Source organism: Leguminivora glycinivorella, unplaced genomic scaffold (genome assembly GCF_023078275.1).
Source record: "Leguminivora glycinivorella isolate SPB_JAAS2020 unplaced genomic scaffold, LegGlyc_1.1 Scaffold12, whole genome shotgun sequence".
NCBI lineage: Eukaryota > Metazoa > Arthropoda > Insecta > Lepidoptera > Tortricidae > Leguminivora > Leguminivora glycinivorella.
In genome coordinates this window covers 68692-89234 of record NW_025952837.1, presented here as the reverse complement: position 1 = coordinate 89234, position 20543 = coordinate 68692, and the positions used below count along the sequence as shown (strand labels likewise).

At 36.1% G+C, this 20543-nt stretch overlaps 1 protein-coding gene across 1 annotated transcript in view; it reads left to right on the top strand.

Moving 5' to 3' along the window:
• Nucleotides 1–1781: 1781 nt before the first annotated feature.
• LOC125242198 (sphingomyelinase phosphodiesterase C-like) overlaps nucleotides 1782–20543 on the top strand; it is a gene marked incomplete at its 3' end in the record, with an annotated part of 80945 nt that continues 62183 nt past the window's right edge. The window contains exon 1 of the mRNA XM_048150915.1: nucleotides 1782–1903. The remainder of the gene's footprint in view (nucleotides 1904–20543) is intronic.

Sequence of the window (20543 nt, the reverse complement as noted above, 5' to 3'; positions counted from 1 at the left end):
TAATGTCGAAATGGGGATATTTCGTTTCGCTAGGTTAGTCTCCTCTGCCATACAGCCCATAGGTTATGTGTATAGGTCTGATTTCTGTTAAATGTTAACATATTAAATAGTGCATACCTGTTTTTCTGTCCTTTCCTCACTATCAAATGTAATGTAAATGTTCGTGTGCTATCATAGTTGTGATTAGTTTGTGTCTTCTGTGCCACATTTGAGGTTATGTTTCTATCCTGTAATTGTCTTCAAAGCTGTGTTTTGTTCTCTTTATACCTTCCGTAGTGTGCATTATTTTAAACTCGATATGATCACCACTTAATTTTTTTACTTAAACTTTCACAAGGTACATATTTATAAAAGTACATATAAAGTCTCCATGGTACGTTGTGTTGTTTACAAACCATATATTTTCTAATACCAAATTTTATTGTACTGTTTTTTAATCACTTGTTTAACACCAATATTTATAGTTGAACTATTTATGCCATAGCGTAATGTAATAATTTATTATTGTTGTGCTGTGCGATATGGCCATATTGCAAGTAATGCAAACTTATTAGTCTGTGCAAATGTCAATTTATACCTCTAGAATAGACAATAGACAAAATGGCGCCTTCAGTAAGGACGCGTTCAACTTACGGTAGGGCCGTACCGCGCGGCTGCGTTCGTGTCTCGCAAATGGTCTCGTCGGAAGATCAGCGCTGTCCTCCGGGTCGGCATTATGCTGAGACGGGACTATTTCGTGATAAACTTGTCCATCCCTTATACTTTTGTAGTTCTTAGCCATTTTATGCATAATGTGTAGTTTATTACGAATAAATGTTTTGATTGATTGATTGATTGATTGTATTGCGGAGGTGTCATTTATGCATGCTGAAATCAAAGGTGTTTTGGTATTCATTCTATTTTAGGTACTCGTAAAAATTCTATGATGTTTATTAGTTGAGAAAATGGAAACGCGCACGAGAAATCACTGTGTCCGTTCTGGAGGTTACTTATATGTACACTGAAGTGCTCAGAGACGTCTGACTCCAAGAAGGCCAAATCGAACTTGCACTGTAGTATAGTTATTATAATTTATAGAAAACATTTACTAAAGGACACAACATATATTTCCTAGCGACTTCGTTGCGTTCTCGCGGCGAAATCGCTTTTAACAGACCAAATATGATAATAGTGTAACGGCTTTTTTTCAGACGAGTTTTGTCATTTTTGTTTTCATAATATCGAAACTAATCTACATACAATACGTAATATGGTTAGACATCCGCCACTGACTTCTCTTATTTTATAGTTGTAAGTACCTACGTGTAAGTAACCGATATGAGATAGTCTAAACAAAATTGGATACTTGTCAGGACTCTCTGCGATCTCTACTTGTAGCTAAATCGAGATAACATTTATAATAGATGAGTTCGTCTCTATTGCAACAAAGCCAGAATTATACTGAGCTTAAAGGGCCTTACAGTTCAATTTCAATTGAACTTTTCTACATGATACGAGGTTTCAGGAGATATTGCTTAGCTACCGTTTTACATGTAGCTACGTATTTTAAGACGGTTGCACGAGTCTTATTTATTCCCTGCCAGTGGAATGAAGAACGATTCTCTTCAGATTTACGAGTGCTTTCACCCATCGCCGGTCCTGCAAATACTTGAGTTGCAACACCAAAATACAGAATAACGCTGCACCCGATCTTCAGCGGAAACTGCCGAACGGTTTTCAAACTTGGAACATTAGCTGAAGTCGGAGCTCAGTTTGCCGCGACCTGTCGAGGAAGACGCACGTCGCTTGCGCTCGCACCTTCGTCCCGCGATATTTACGTTAAGTGAGAGTGATATTTTCAAGTGTTGTCTGAGGTGATGACACCTTACATGAGTGACTTAATTACTTTGTAGGACGTTGTGAGGTCAGTATTAAATATATTCATTTCTGAATATTCATATGCTAATTTGACCTTTTGACTGTTTCAATAAATCAACGTTTTGTTTATTCAACTTTTTGCATTTCGCCACGCTTAATTTGGGGCCTCTGTTTACATTCATTCTTTACCCTGGTTTTGCTAACACCTGGTTCACGAGAGTATTTTCCTTGGGCTCGCCAGTGTTTTTTCTGCATAATTAGGTAAATCTGATTTAGAGCCTTCGTTAGTACGACTAAGCTCGGACGCTTCGAACCCAAAAGTTTGATTGGTCAAACGGATAATCTGATTTTACAGGGATTGGAAAATTTGCTCTATTAATCCAATTAATCGGTTCGGCTGACTTAACGTGAAAGTTTTCCTCAGCCTTTTCTACGTGTAATATACGTCAAATTTTAGCACTACTTTTTTTAAAGTCCATCCATATTGTATTCGGAGCTAATTTTAGATGTTTATGATATTTTAAAAGGAGTTCACAAATGTAGCGAAGTTCAGCTGATGATTTGCTTAGCTTACTCGTAAGCTGCATTTAGGCCCCCGTATGGTAACGAGTTAAGAATTTCACCACGCGTTTTCCCCCCGTAGGTGTCGTAGAAGTCGATTGCGGGATGTGGGTCTAATGTTATTGTTGGCGATGGGTCAGCAGCAACGTGTCCCTGTAATATCACAAATTCACTATTCTTCAACCCCTTAATTGTGAAATATGGCACTGGAATTTGACAAGTTTCACGTGTTCTGCTTACCCCTTTTGAGAATACAGGCGCGAGCTTACGTAGGTACGTGTTTATGTATTTATGCTGCTTTTAGTTTCGCAACATCGCCGTATGAGCTACGGCGTAGCAATATATTCGTAGCCTCGTAGCACGTAGAAACCTCGCACTCTTACATTTTTTATGGCTGATTGAACACTTGTAGTATCTATTACATAGTTTAGATTATATATGCACTTTGGGGCACACTATACTTTAAATTGCAGTATCAATGTGCTATCTTCAGAATTTGTATGTGTTTAATTAAATAGACACAGTTACAGTAAATAGTATACGAATCTTATCGTTCTGTAGCATATCCGTAAGTCTCTATTTTAATAAAACTGAATAACAAACCCAAACTAAATGATACCAACACATTCAAAATTTGATGGGCCTTTCATTAAACAAAAGTGTAGGTAAAGATATTATTAAACTTTGAAACTTATTTCTGATTTTAGTGGTGCATGGAAAAATATTGCATTTCTGATAAAAATATTGGATCCTCAGGAAAATTAAAATCTACTGATATTCATCATCATTTGCTTGCCCTTATCCCATTTACTTAGAGTCGGCGAAGCATTTCTTTTTATTCTCTATCTCTCTATCGGACGTCCGCGTCGTCTCATCATTCTGTTGCACTCGTATCATCTCTCACACGGTCTATTCACCTGTTCTTCGGTTCGTACTGACATTATTTTCAAGAAACTGTCAAGTAGTCAACTGCAGTGCTGCGTGCGTAGCCGAATGGCACAAACGCTCACGTAACGAAACGCTGGTAGATATCTATCTCTATCGCTCGTGCGTATTGGCGCGACAGAGCCAGACTACCTTTCGCGGCGTTTCGTTTTCGTTTCGCGTCGTAGAAATGCCATTCGGCTACGGGGCCAGGACATACGTTTCGAAAGTCTATCCATTACCAGTGATCGGGGTTTATGTTGCAACGTCGCGGTACATCAAATTGAAGACATAGTAATACTGCTGCATTGATACAATGTCAAGCCCGTGTTGCATTTGAAACTGTTAGAAAGTAATTTTATTTAAGTGTGGGTAATATCTTTGTGTAATAAACTACAATAAAATTAAATTTAGGTAGGCAATTTTGATTACAGGTCATTATACTCATTATTGCATTACTAGGACCTACTATTTTTCAATAAAAATCATATTACGCAGAGTCACGAGTAGATTGATTTGATACAACCCACACAATGCCCGCGTGCACCGATTTACTAAAATTACAGGTTATTTAAACACGCGTATTATTAAAAGTTGTAAGGCTCATGTTTGCGTGACCGAGAAAGTAAACACGACTTCGTTGCCCTAATGGTAGACGGGGCCGTTATAATTTGCGTCTGCGATTAAAATGATAAATCGCGCGATTAACTGTCTTTGTTACTTGGATATTCAATTGTTTATTTATGTCGATCGATATGTATCTCTTTGAAGTTGTCATTGCCATACCATGCAATTAATACTTCAAAATGATATTATATTAAAGAAAGATTTCTGGCTAACATAATTATAAATTGGTAAAGGTAATGTCGGGTTCATAAATATGTGTAAATTTCTTCACCATAAATCGTATTAGCAGTATGGTCAAAAAATGTACACATAGTTATGCACTCGACTGTACAAGGAATTAAAGTTCCATAAAGTACCTATCATTTAATTAATGTCTTCGTGAGCTCAAAATAAAACCTCGTTTAGCCCCATAGTGATTATTGCTACGTTCTTTTGAATAAAATACCAACGAGCTTTTACTATTTTGAAAATATTTATTAAGAAAAATTGTTCACTCTTTTCAGTTTGCTACTTGTGAAACTTCGGGGACATAATAGTTATCTTATTGTATTTGTTATCAATGAACCTGATTATGAACACGACATAATTTCAAAATGAAAATTTTAACCCACTAAGAATACATATAATTTTGGAGTCATGGCGTTAAGTGGGCCGAGACTGTTCTCAGTCAGACTTCGTCGCTCAGCATGTCTGGGTGTCTGGCCAAGTAGACAGTCAATGCCTGCACTAAATTAGATTTTGTTACAACAGAAGTAAATTATTCTACTACTCTTCTGTCTTAGTGCAACAGTGACGTTTCGTACTATACGGAGCGTAACGTTTGATACTTTGGCTACGCACCTTGGCAACACCACGCTACTTACAGAAGTAGTGCGAAAAGTTTTTCCTTCGTATTTTCCCGGAAACGTTCGTATTTATCACGCTAGTTAAGATAGTGTCAGTATTAGTGCGTCTTGTACTGAGACTGACTGAAGTGGCACGACCCGTTCGTACGTTTCCGTAAACATATGAAGGAAATTCTTTCATCTGTATATGTTGCGAGATCTCAAGTACTTACCTACAACGACGTGCGAAACATCTCGACTTCAATTGAATCCTCACCGACACAAGTCGACGGATATTTGTATATCCCTCGCTTTCAGTGTTGGGTGCTACCCTCATTTTGTAGACTATGTTATGTAGTCAAAAATTAGTTCAATCGGCTGCCGCTAGAATTTATGTTCAACGTCCCCTTTATTAAAATAATAATAATTTAATGATTATCGGATAAGAAATGTAATCATATATTAAGAAGAAAAAAGCCAACTGTAAAATGAATAAGTAGAGAGTTTCTATAACTTTTCGCGCTCGTTCAAATAAATTGCTTAGAGTTAAAAAAGAAGATCAATATTGCATAATTCTTACTAAATGATTTTCTTGGAATAAGTTGTTTGCAAATTCATAATCCACACTAATATTATAAATGGGAAAGTGTGTGTGTCTGTTTGTCCGTCTTTCACGGCAAAATGAAGTCACGAATTGACGAGATTTTTTAAGTGGAGATAGTTGAAGGGATGGAAAGTGACATAGGCTACCTTTTTGTCTCGTTCTAACCCCCCCACTTCCATAAAATTGGGGGTGGAAGTTTGTATGAAGCATTCCGCAATTTTCGAATTTATTCGCTCGCGTTAAGAGCGAAGCCGAGGGCAAAAGCTAGTTTCTATTTAAAAATTAACACAGCAAGATAATAGGTACGGCAAAAAATTGCATTTTATTTGCTCTCACTGTTTTCTAATAACGGTACGTTTATCTTATTAATTATCCATTATTACTACAACTCCCACAACTGATTCAATAACTATTATCACTAAGAAAAGTTTCGCCTATTATTAGAACTATTGGTAAAGACCGGTTACACTCTACTTAACTGTATCCAAAAGTTCTAATCGAAACCCAGGATAAGCGTGAAATAAGTAGTTGGACGAAAAGTTTCTTATATTGTTTCATACACGCAGTTACGCTAAGTTTTTCGGTAATACTGGGCTCAGATTATATTTTTTGCTATTAGCGATTGATTTGCGAGTATTATGGACCATACGTCACAAAAGTAAAAATAGTAGGTACATTACGATACAAGTGCGTAAAAAAGGATGTTCGAAACGAGTGGCGATAAATTAAAACACGACCAAAGAGAGTGTTTTAAATCGACACGAGTTACGAATTTCGTTTTCGCACGTGTATCGTACGACGTTTTTCAGTACAGATGAGCCTCCGAAGTTTCGACCTGGCATAAAATGAACCACTTCCCGCACTGGTGCGAAAAAAAAACACCATCTGTACTGAAAAATGTTAAACAGTGCCAGTAATCTTTTACAATGTACAAGTCGTGTCCCTATTCAACCCTTTTTTGCATGGTGATAGAAATTTCCAGCACAACATTGTCATATAAATTAACGGTAGTTTTGCCGATTTATTATGAAATTTTTAAGTGTAGTTATTTAAGAAATTTAACGCCGAAATAGTCGCTTATCAAAAGGAAGTTACACCTGTTTGAAAACAACGCGGCAGTAATTTGCCTAAATTGCTGACATTTTACTTCCGAAGATTGATATTTTTTTCATGAGTTTTTTAAATGGTGTTTTAGCGAATTATGTATAATTTTATTATCAATGTCAGTTATCAAACACCATAAACATTGAGAAATAGTAGATTAGAAAAAAATAGATGATTAAATAAGCAATTGTCGAGTTTTTCAATATGCTAGTAAAAAAACCTTCACTTAATTGTGAGCGTCAGAATGGCGGGTGTAGTACATCAAGCAATCCTGGCGTGGTATACGTCAGGAGTTAGTGCTAGCAATGTGCCAAATGTGCGCCAAAATTCGAGCAATGTGCTCTTGGAACTCCAGAGATATTTAAGAAATTAATGACACCCGCCATTCTGACGTCAGGTTGGCGGGTGCACTTCCAGTTCTAGCTAATGGCTGCCTACTCAAGGGTGAAAGTACTGCCTAAGGTTAGTGCTCGCAATGTGCTTCCACATGTATGAAACACAAACTAATTCAGAAAGCCGTTGAAGAGTAATATGGGATTGAATAAATATATCTATAAGTATCACTTTTTGTGAAAAGTGCCTGCATGTTAATGCTGCATTGCAGGCAATGAACATTGCTATTTTATTTCAGCAGGCGTTATAGATATTAGAGATTATTTATTCAATCCCATATTACTCTTCAACGGCTCTCTGAATTAGTGTGTGTTTCATACATGTGGAAGCACATTGCGAGCACTAACCTTAGGCAGTACTTTCACCCTTGAGTAAGTAGCCATTAGCTAGAACTGGAAGTGCACTCGCCAACCTGACGTCAGAATGGTGGGTGTCATTAATTTCTTAAATATCTCTGGAGTTCAAAGAGCACATTGCTCGAATTTTGGCGCACATTTGGTATATGTAATGTAATTTAGTATATGTAAATTACATGAATAACATATTTCAGGATGCCTCTGTATACCAATTTGCGGATGACACTTGCCTAATCACAGCCAATACTAATATAAAGATTGCAGAGTATCAAATGCAAATTGAATTTGATAAGCTGTGTAAATGGGCACACGACGTAAGACTATCCCTGAACTATAAAAAAACCAAAATTATGTATGTTCACTCACCATATATTAAGATTACATCCACTCCTAGAATAATAGCTCACGAACATTCTTGCATGCACTCTCGTCCATTACAATGTCAATGTGATTCGTTAGAAGTAGTTGATACCCATACCTACATTGGCCTAAAAATTGACAGTAAATTCAACTGGGGACCACATATTGACCAGATTTGCAACAGACTTAGAGGAATCCTCAGCAACTTAAGTATACTCAAACATAAAATGCCGTACGCTACTCTCCGCTTGCTCTATATGGCCCTTGCAGACTCTATAATCAACTACGGGGTATCCAGCTACCGACGAACATACAATACTTATCTACACAGAATTTACAATTTACAAATAAGAAATTTAAAAACAATAGTTCCCCTAAAAATAAAACATAAATATAAGCACAATTATAATAGACTGTTTCAACATTGTAGAGTACTAAGTATATTTAACAAAGTAAAACTGGCTGTGATCTTAGAATATAAAGACGTATTAGGAAAGCTGGCTAGATACAATAGACCGACCAATCTCCGCCATTTGCCAAATGAACCTTACTTTAAAGTCCCAAAAACAAACAACGTATATGGCAATAGAGTCTGGACTTCATATCTACCAAATTCTTTAAACAGCTTTCCTAATCAAGTAGTAATAGATAAGAAGCCTATTCAAATAAAATTATAAAACATATCATAAAAAAATTTATGCTAAAAAATAACGATGAAGAAGCACTGATATAGATTAATTATAATAATTAATATAGTATGTATTACCTAGTTACTACAATCATAGATTTTAAAGATTATTACTAGATTTAAGAAACTGTAACATTAATAATTTGAAATAAACAATTTAAAGTTTTTAACCTGACGTCAGAATGGCGGGTGTCATTAATTTCTTAAATATCTCTGGAGTTCAAAGAGCACATTGCTCGAATGTTGGCGCACATTTGGCACATTGCTAGCACTAACTCCTGACGTATACCACACCAGGATTAATTGATGTACATCCGCCATTCTGACGCTCACTTTTAATTGACTATTTCATATGAAAAAAAACTCCAGTGCTCAGCTTACTACCAGGTATCATAATTATATCTATGAATTGTTAATAAAGAAAAAAATCATGCAAGTAAGGGTAAAATGCCTTTATATAGGCACTGCTTGTTTGCTGCCTATTTATATCATGAAAAAAAAAAACAGTTCATGTAGGTTAGGCTATAATCTTCATGAACGTACATACAACCAGTCTCTTATATAGAGAAACGGAACGACATCTGCCCCTCCTAAAGATCAAACAGAAAAAGGACACGACGAAGCTAAGGTTTCACAGTTCAACTTCCATCTTTGACCGAATATTTTCCGTTTGACTGCATCATTTTGTCTTTGCATCTTTCGGGCGATACGTGCTAGAACAATAAAGTTATAGCGTAAAACTGTGTTTCAGTTATCTTTGTAACGTAATTATAAATGGTTCTCTAAGCCAATTAATAATAATTTACCAATGAAATAAATACCTACTTATCCGAGAAGAAATTTTTAGTAGCCATATTTTTTGATTTTAAAAAAGCATTCGATACGCTCGAGACTTGCACACTTTTAAGAGCCATGGAGGAGTGCGGAGTGGGGCGGCCATTGAACCAGTGGTTCAGTGACTACCTCACGGTGCGATCCTTCCGCGTGAAGGTCGGCGCTGGCTTAAGCGACGAACAGGCCGTCTCCTGCGGCGTGCCACAGGGCTCGGGCTGCGGGCCCGTATGCTACCTGATGCACGTAAACAGCCTGTGCGGCGTGCTGCGACACTGTTCCCCGCATATCGATACCTCTGGGTTCAATTGGCGTAAAGGACATTTTGGCGAAAATGAGTTATATATACAGTTTTGTTCAGAATTTCAAGCGCTATCGATCTGTGTAGTTAAAATTTCGATATCTCTTAAAAAGTTGCCTTTACGACCAAGATTTTCTACTATGGACTTGCAAAAATAGCTTTTCTGAAGGGGCGTAAATATCAAGTCATTAATTATAAATTATTATTTGTGTCGTAAAGGAAATCTACAAATAAAAATATAGTCGCAAGTCACCTTGTTATATATTGTTGCCCTTTAAGCCCTTACTTTCTAAGGATCACTTTCTATAGTAGTGTGATAAAGTTGGGCGTAAAGGACAAGTTTTTTTGTTCTTCGTCCTTTACGACCAGCACTAAAAATATTTTATCCGCAACTGTAATCGATATCTTTGGGTTCAATTGTCGTAAAGGACATGTAATGCAGGTTTCCAAGAGAAAGATAAACCCACTTTTTGTTTTTTTTTACCTATATTTGTGACGTGTATAAGAAAAATATGTAGATTACGAGTATCTTTAACCTAGTGTAGCATTAGTGTATTATTTTCCGGTACAATAAAGTGTTTTACTACTACTACTACTAGCAACCGTAGTGATAAACTAAACGATTTAGAAGATAGATGGTTGTAAAGGACACGTCAAAATGTTATAACGTCCTTTACACCCATGATTTGATAGGGTCGTAAATGACGGTCGTAGATGATTTTTATACAAAGTCGGGGCGTAATTGTAACCGAAATGGTACAAATGTTGTTCTAAGTTTACAATTAAAAACTGGAAAAATGTATCAAAACGTACTTAATATGGCATAGAATAGCTCTACATCAGTTTAATGCAGTGTATTATTTATCTAAGCTATCTTAGCAACAAAAAAGAACAAGACTGATATTTTATATCCAGTTTTGTAATAAAGAAACAATATTTGCTTAAAAACTATCTAATACTTTGGCAACAAATTCAAAGTTATTTTTTTAGTATTCGCCGCTGTCTGAATAGTCTGTAGGTTACGCATTCAGTCTTTAATTCTAGCAGGGAAACGCTTTCGTAGTATTATTATACTGCGGCGAGATGTACCTAGGTAATTAAAAAAAACATTATGGTAATCAGGGTACGTACCCAAATACACAAACGCTCACGATAATATGTATTTCGTAGCTATATATCTTTATCGCTCTTGCGTATTGCATCAGACTGCATTTTTGTCGGCGTCTGTCGTCGACGATTGCCATTCAGCTACGCCGGCAGTAAACTTTAACAGTAGACTATACTAACATTTAGTGCGACTGCGACAATAACAGGTGCGTTTCGCTAGCGAATGAGCGTTAGCGTTTGGTGACTTGGCTATGTACCCAGGTACTTAAAGCATTGACTATAATATTTCTAGGATTGAACTCATAATTAAAATTATTCTTATTTAACAGGTTTAAGACTAAATAACAATCTTCTGTTTTAAAATTATCAAAAATATGAATCTACATAGTAGGTAGTCTTGACTACATAACAGTTTGTATACGCGTCCTAACTTGCGTTTATAAATAAGTACTTAACTCTTAGTTATTCTTAAAACTTCTTTCTACTTTAGACTTAAAATTACTGTCGTATTAATATAGTCTACTATTCACAGTTGCTGATTAAAGTTTACGTGATTACAATTAGTGTTTTACTTAAACTACGAAAGCGTTTCCCTGCGTTAGAATTAAATACTGAATGCGTAACTTATTGAGACAGCCGAGCGGCGAGTACTAAAATAATAACTTTCCAAAATATTAGATAGTTTTTAAGCAAATGTTGTTTCTTTATTGCAAAACTGGATATAAAATAGTCTTGTTCTTTGTCTCTGCTAAATATTTAGATAAATATACACTGTAACACTAATGTGGCTATTCTATGCCATATTAACTACGTTTTGATACATTTTTCAAGTTTCTCAATTGTAAACTAAGCTAAAAACAGTTGCCATTTGTACCATTCTGGTTACATTTACGCCCCGAATTTGTATAAAAATCATCTAAGACCGCCATTTACGACCCTATCAACTCTAATTGTTCAAAAAAATCGTGGGTGTAAAGGACGTCCATAGCATTTTGACGTGTCCTTTACAACTATCTAACTTCTAAACCATTTAGTTTATCACTACGGTTGCTACACTAAGTGAAGGATACTAAAAATCTACATATTTTTCTATATACGTCACAAATATAGGTCAAAAAACAAAAAAGATATAAACATTTTTCTAAAAAAAAAGTTGTTTTTTGCTTCTCCTGAAAACCTGCATTTTGTCCTTTACGCCAATTGAACCCAAAGGTATCGATATGTTCGCGGACGACCTGTGCGCGCTGCGCTCCGGCACCGACCTTAATGAAACATGTCGGATGGTTCAGGAGGATGTTGATGCCGTAGTCAAGTGGTCACATGATAATGGAATAGGCTAGTTTCCTACTAGTCAAATCAGCTTCTTTTTATGAACTGTCAAAACGATTTGCTAATATGGAATTACTATGAAATACTGAGGAGTGACGTCACGGTCAATTCATTTACTTTATATCTTTCTCTTTGACTTATTAAACAGAAATTGTGTTTAAAAATAACTACTGTCCATATATTTCTTCTAATTATGTGGTGCTTTATTTCGTGCACTGCATAAAATATTTTATTTTAAGTATAGGAAACTAGCCTATTGTTCTGAACGCTGAAAAGACCAAACTTATGATAATCCATTCTCCCTACCTGGTACCTACTAAATGTCACTCCATCCATTTTCACTCACAGTTTTCATTGCTTACATATGAATAATAATAACTTAGTAAATTGCAACTGTCAGCCCATAGAAACAGTTAAAAGTGTTATGTATCTTGGCATGAAAATAGATCAACACTTCTCCTGGACCAGCCATGTAGACTTTATATGTAGTAAGCTTAGGATTGTATTAAGTAAATTCTATCATCTAAGTTTTAAAGTTCCTATCCGTACGCTAAAATGTATATACAATTCTCTAATAGACTCTATTATCAGCTATGGTCTTGACTGCTATGGCCTCACTTTTAAAATTAATATACACGGTGTTTCCGGTATCACTCAAAACCTCAGACACCCCAACTGATTTTTATTTTTTTAAACTCATCTAGAGTATTCATCTTTCAATCTGATCGTTACTTTTTTTTTAATTGAATTTTTAATTTTCTGTACAGCTCTACTTGACTTTTAGCTCTACACTCAATAAAATAATTGCTAACTACCATCATAAACCATAAGACTATTTATTTGTGAACGTTACTGCAACGACATAAGGTTTACCAATAGACAGCTAAGATGTCACTGTAAAACACTTTAAAGCTTTGTCACAGTAAACTTCAAATTGGACAGGTAATCGCAGTAAGCAAATAAACTCAATATTCAAAATGACAAGGTTGTAATTAGGTAGGAGTTCAATTTGTTATGACTTATGATAAACATTAAGATTAAACTGACAAACAACATCAAACTAGTAGCGGAAAAAATAATCGTCCAAGTAACCGGCCAGTATTAATACCCCTAAATACTGAAAAAAGGTAAACAACCTCTCGCAATGCGATATACACAATGTTGTATTACGAGTACAATAGAATGGGCACGTAAAAAATAACTAATAATACTAATTTAAATAAAAATATTACCCCCATCAAGATATAGCTCAATCGATTCTACTCTCGATTCTGAACAAAGTGTTTTCAGGTTTTTAGTGTTAAGTGAAACACGGTGTAGATAAGCTAGAAAATTTACAAACCCGTTTTTTAAAATTGCTAGTCAGTAAAAAAGTTAAAAACAGTTGCAATAAAGACTACAAACAATTATTTCAAATATGTAAAATTCTACCCATATCATCCAAACTTAAATATATGTTGGCCTTGAAAAACCATGGCAGACAGGACCATCTTGAACTAGTCAACCATAGCCACAACACCAGGACGATATCCGCGGGCAAATATGTAGTACCCAGAGTGTCAAATTATTATGGCGACAGATCGCTTCAAAAACGAATACCTTATCTCTTGAACTCTTTGCCCGGGGATATAGTACTGGAATCCAAAAAAAGTACTTTTAAAAGGCTCTTAAAAAAACATCTCTTGGATACTCTATAATAAGCGATCCTGCCTACTTCAAACTAAGTACATAACACATTTAGAAGTTATATATATTAATTTGTATATTTAACTATATTTAATAAGAAAACTGTATAAAAGAGACTGAAACGACTCCACAGTCAAACTAATTGTAGTTTTGTGGAGCATTGTATTTAAGTTATGTTTTGTAATTCTGAGTATAATAAATAAATAAATAAATAATAAAAGCGCCCAAAATAAAAGTCATTACTTCGTAAAAATTGTTATTTACTTAATGATTTTACAAGGTAACAAAATTTGATGTCCTTTCCCACGACTTGTTTTTCTTCGGCGATATTTTTTGTAGCGACACGCCCTGGATTTGCATGGGTATTATAGTTGAATAATTATTAAAAAAAACCTTCCCCTTAAAATCCGTTGCGTAGTTTTAAAGATATGTATAAGGTTTTATACATAGGGATAGACAGATGGACAAAGCGAGAAGCGACTTCGTTTATTATTATGTAATGTAGTGAATAGTGATGTACCTATGCCATTTTCACTAAAACGATTATTGTCGGTTGTCAACAAGCTTCACGTTACGCGTTATAACCTTATCGACAACCGACAAGTTGAAAACGTCACACATATTAATTTTGTAGTCGCAGCGAAGTAAATAAATATGAAATAAAGAGTTTTAAGCCTGTATTATACGGGCATTATCCTTAATTGGCATAAACAGATGTGTGTCGGCTGTTACCGTTGTGGGGAATGAAACATTTTGGTCGAAATTGAATCATGCGGTCGCATCTCGCTTCAATGATCTGGAATAAAAATACGATACTGATAATGACAAATTTTCGGTATAGCCACGGACAAATTACAACATTATTAATTAATTGACTTAAACAAGGTTTAGCAAACTGGTTATTTCTATATAATTATAATTTAAAAATACTACGGGGTACCTAGCCAACGTCACAATCGTTTGGGCTCGTATTGACTATACTTCACTGAGAAGAGGTTACATTGTCTATGAAGCTTTAAAACACAGATAATAGTCGACGAATAGAAAAAAAAATATATTGATATTTGTACGAAAAGCTACACATCATTGGTCACTGGCTATCAAAATATATCTCCCTCTATCTCGAGACCCAGTTACTTCGCGTTTAGAATTAAGTATTAGATTACAATGATATACATTTTGTAAAAGGGATCCAATAGTAATTACATTGTGCAACAAGGGAGGTAAGCGGGACATTAAAGACGCGTGTTGTTGCACGACTGCCGCAGGCAGGAGTGAATAATAGACACAACTATATCTTTTATAGCTTAATAGTCAAATTTTGGTTGTGCAATAAAAATCCTTGGCAGATTGAAACATCCTTTGCCTGAAGTATTGAACGGATTGTATTAATTTTTAAAACTAAATCCATTATTCCCTTGGGAATAAAATAGTACATTATGCTTCAGTACAAGTAACCGCAATGCACAATGATACCTTTAAACAGCAAATGTGATGAAAAAGCTATTTATATCTCCTTCATTAAATAATAAAAACAATCTACTATCACCTTAAACCCAAAGATGCATTAACCTTTCGTATGTCTAAGCACTGATCAGTGCGTGGGAATTTTAATCTATTATTTTAAATGTCAAGGTCACTTTTTCAATAATAAAAATTGACAGGCGACATCAGAAGGGTTAAAATGACTGACAGCTTGGCGCTAAAAAAGCCTGGTTCCATTAAAAGTTTAAAAATGTCGTCGGACGATCACTTTATTAAATCGCGCGTCATTACGCGGGCGCCGTGATCGGCAAACTTTGATGTTTTCCTAATGCACCCGCATTTGTCAGCTCACGAAAATCGGAATCCGGAGCTTAATGTTTTGTGAAATTTAGAACAGAGGTTGGATCTATGTTGGACTATCTATATCAGAACCTTACCTAAAATGTTTTACTAATAGGGGATATTACGTAAAATTTATATTTTACGGGGAGATCGGGTAAGGAATGTCGAGATCCGTCGTCGCACCAAGGTGCAAGACGTTGGTTTCGTCATTACCAAACTAAAATGGAGTTGGGCGGGACATGTTGCTAGGCAGAGTGATGGTAGGTGGACTAAAATGTTAACGGAATGGTGGCCGCTTACAGATGTAAGAAGCGCTTGGCATCCGTTAGCTCGTTGGGTGGACGACATCCGCAAGGTCACAACTGGATGAGACTAGCTCAGGACCGGGATACATGGCGTACTAGAAGAGAGGCCTATGCTCAGCAGTGGGCGATAAAGGGCTAACATGATGATGATGACGTAAAATTTTGTACAGGCGCCCTTTGCCACATAAAAAGGGCCTATCGCGAACTATGTCCGAGTGGTATCTGATGTCGGCCCCTTTGTCGTCCGTACGTGTAACAGGGAAGGAATGAGTCGAATGTGGTTCGCGGTAGGTCACCTGTGGAAAACCACCTTGATGCTCTTGCATCGATTACTCTTGTAACATAGTAAAAAAAATCGGTTGAAGGCATAATATGTAAGTTATTCTATAACTATGAGGGACAGTGCTGCACTATGGCGACAAAATGTTGCTTTAATATTCGGTTTCAAAATTCAATTTGATCTAATTCCTTATTTAGCGACAATACTCGTATGCATTTTACGTATCTTGAGACCAGTGTTCGCGTAGCCGAACGCACAAACGATCACAAAACGCTCACGATAATATCTCTTTCGTAGCTATCTATCTCTATCGCTCTTGCGTATTGGCGCGACAGAGTCAGACTACCTTTCTGCGGCGTTTCGATTTCGTTTCGCGTCGCAGAAATTCCATTCAGCTACAGCCGCTACAGGGGACGAATCTAACTGGGGGAACTCAATTCGAAATAATTTACAAGTTTTACATTATCAATTATAGTGACTTGTAGTTAAAATTGTAAACGGGCTTTAATCGCTTATAACTAAGTTTTTAAACTAACCTCCTTCTCCTTCCACGGGACAATGCCGTCCTTGAAACATCGGAGGTAAGTTTAAAACTTAGTTATGAGTTAACTACAACATAACTACAGCTACAGTAACACATTAGGAATTCCGTCCATACAGTAAAATATGTTTCACTATGACAAAATATAAATAATGTAATTTAAAAACATAACGACGCTTAGCGACTAACTCCGACTTTGTATTTGCTTTTCTGTTTAAAGTTCTAATTGAGTCCGAGACGCAGCATTCATAATAAAGTTGGGCATCCAGCCAAAGAACCAAAAAATATAAAAACCCTAGCATCTGAACTGAACTATTAGACGGAAGAAAATTGCAGTACTAAATTAGGAGCTATTTCATCTGTTTTCGGAGTAAAAGTTTTAAAGCATTGTTGATATTATCAATTTATCAATGTTTTAGCGCAATATCTACCGATCTAGCCTAAGTAGGTAGGTAATTGACAATCGTTGACGCTAAGTGGCGAACAAAACGCAGTTTGCCTCTGTCGCGAGGCGAGCCATAAGAGCTATAAGACGCATAAGAGCGATAGGGAGAGCTAGCTACGATGTGCTTTTCAAGCGTAAGCGATTGTGACGTTAGGTACCCAGGCCCCGTAGCCGAATGGCATTTCTCCGACGCCAAACGAAAGCGATACGCCGCTGGCTCTGTCGCGCCAATACGCAAGCGCGATAGAGATAGATATCTACTAGCGCTTCGTTTCGTGAGCGTTTCGTGAGCGATTGTGCCATTCGGCTAGCCACCCTGGCCCCGTAGCCGAATGGCATTTCTCCGACGCGAAACGAAAACGAAACGTAGTCTGGCTCTGTCGCGCCAATACGCAAGAGCGATAGGGATAGATATCTACTAGCGTTTCGTTTCGTGAGCGTTTCGTGAGCGTTTGTGCCATTCGGCTACGCACCCTGGTATCAGAGTATATTATTACAAAGTTTGTAAAATTGACAAGTGATTTATTTTTACACTCGTACTTTTGCACTGTAATAAGAGGAATGAGTGAAGGTATAACTGTACCAATAAATAAGTAGGTAGCATTTAATATCTGACGTTGTACGAACATTTTTTCATCATCGTGTTCACCTTAGTAAAGGTATCCAGCCTAAATTGCCTATTAGAAGAGTAAGTAAGTAACCACACACTGAAATATCTAAATATACAGTTAGTACCCAGTGTTCACTTTATGAACATATTCGCAGCAAATAAATTTGAGCTAAATATAAGAATTTTAACAGCTGCTGTGTGATCCATTGTATAAATAATGGTTCGCTCAATACAATAAATACAGCATTTTTACTGCCACTGATAATAGTTTAAAAAAAATGTCTCATTACATTACATACAATTAGATCGTAATCGATTTACGGGTACCAAGGCTCCGGTTTGTTTACACTTTTTTTTTAAAACCGAAAAATACAAGGATGATATAGATATTTTGTTTTATGCCGACGGTACTAATTACAAAAATTCTTTAAGATATCAAAAATTAGTAACGAAACGCAGTGATATTTAATCAGGCGCTGCAGATGGTTTTCTACAGAAACTTCTATACTATAATTTATATGTAAACCCAGCCTGCCAGGCCTGCCAGCCAGCCAGGTAAGGCTTTAATTAAAAACCTGAGGCCGCGGCGCCGAATCGCACGAGGCACAAGTTTTGGTCGTCCGATTAATTTCCAATGAAATTTCACTTCATCCTGCAATCGCTCGCTTGGGTAATGGGGAAATTCTTCCTAGCAGGTGCTGTTTGTCTTTGCTGTCGAATAAGTTATCGTAAGCCTGTGATAAAATCGCGAATTTTATGCGAGAAATTCAGCGTCACATCAGACAATGCATTTGCCACACACTCATTTTTAATCGGGTACCTATATTATACATGCCTTATTCGGTGAAACAACCAAAAATCGTCTTTCGGAACAGTGCTTCAAAGCTTGTATAACCGAATTAGGCGTGTCACCGAATGAGGCGAGTTTACCCTAACAAACGTATGCCCGTTTTCCCAAAAGTGCAGATTATGCGGTTGAAAAAAAAAAATGAAAATTGTGGTATTGCAGTTACAGGTTGATAGTCCATTACCGACACCATAATTGAACCCATATCCCACAGACGACATCAAAAACACCAATGATCGTACTCGTATATTGTTTTGTTTAAACTCAGTGGTAATGTCATTCCAATATCAACGTATCTGCAAATGAGCCTGTGCCTGTAAGTTTAAGTTGTCTTCTAAAGTTAACTCACACACATTTTCCAACTAATACAGCGCGTAAACCTAATAAGGGCGATAAATGAAACCAGGCATATAATTCAATATTGTTATCATTAATTAAGAGGTGTTTTTGAGTTACTTTCAATTTTCACCCCATAATGAATTTTTGAAAAATTTCCCAGCAGCAATGTACTGTAAACGTGGTTGCGATGACAATCAATGACAACTGTCAACGAGCGGTTAACGCGAGTGTGTTTGCATTACGTTGCGGGCCGAATTATTTTGTATGGATAAAAAAAATGTTTCAATTTTAAGTAAAAGTTATCTAATTCCATGTTTTATGTCCTATACTCACCACCGTTAAGAGCTTCGCCCGTATTAGGTTTACACCCTGTATAATGCCAAACTTTACATAATGCAGCTAAAAATACAAGATATTCTTAATAAATTTTTAAATTCAGTATAGAATCTGAATTAACGAGGTAAATCTCTGCCTGAGATCTAATCCCGGAATAGATGGCCTCTCCACTTTTTGCATACAAATGTAAGGAGGAATTTGTGTCTTATCGCAACCCGTGCATAAAAAGTGGACATTATTAAATACAGGGAACGGCAAGACAAGCGGTAAATGCTTCCTTTAAGGTTGGCTACTTTAAAATGTGCTTGCTTATACCCTAGGTAGCTTTTTAGGAGTTACATATCGTCACTATTTTGAAAAAAACTCGTATGTTCGTCTGTCAATGAAAAGAAAATTGTAGTAAGTATGTATGGAATGCATGTTGGATATAGACACTGCGTTTTAACTTTGAGGAGAAGCATGAGATACGAGATTTTTTTCAAAGTAGTGACAATATGTTAGAAAGGTTTTGTTTTTTTTTGGAATGGATTTTATTTTGAGTCGGGCGATTAAACGCCCTTTACTCGTTACAGGACGGGGCTCCTATACACCCGAGTGTATAGGGCTAAAGTTAGAAAGGTCTACGTATTCTTTCTTTATGAACGCTATTATGCTGATAATTGGACCTGCAGGGCTTGTACATGAATTGGCGCGATAATATCTCACATGGACCACATGTCATTAATACAATTAGAAAGAGACGTGGGACATTTTTATGCCACGTCGGTGGCAAACTGGTATACGGTCCGCCTGATGGAAAGCGGTCACCGTAACCTATGGACGCCTGCATCTCAAGGGGTGTCACGTGCGTGTTGCCGACCTATTAGAAACTTGTCCCAAGGATTATTTACATAGGATTTATATACTTCATACAAAGAATCGTACCTCAATTTTTTAGCACCACACTGTCTATTAAATACTATCATAAGTGATGATGACTACAAATTTATTTATTTTCAAAATGTATGTTGACGTGATATTATGATTTTAAAATAAAGAAATATGTCATTTGTTCAACACAAATAATAGGTAAACATATGATCTTATATGCTCCTTTATTGATTTTAATTCTTAAGCTAGGTAATTTATAATTTTATTATAAATATAAAAGTATTTGTTGCGTAATGTTATTATGCTGTGTTAAATATAAATAAATAAATTCTTTATTTTAAAAGCTATTTTTGTAAATATAATCTGTACTTATGCATTGGATGAAACCAGTTTCAATTATCAATAACGAAAAATCATATTTTCACTTCAAAATATAATTATTTCCTCGCAATCGAAGTGAAAAGCAGAGTGTACAACAAGGGCATAAATGTCCATTTTTACCCTCGTCTACTATTTATAATAATACTCGTTATAAATAATTGCCTCGGGTAAAAAATGGGTCACTTTATGCCCTTGTACAATCTACTATTT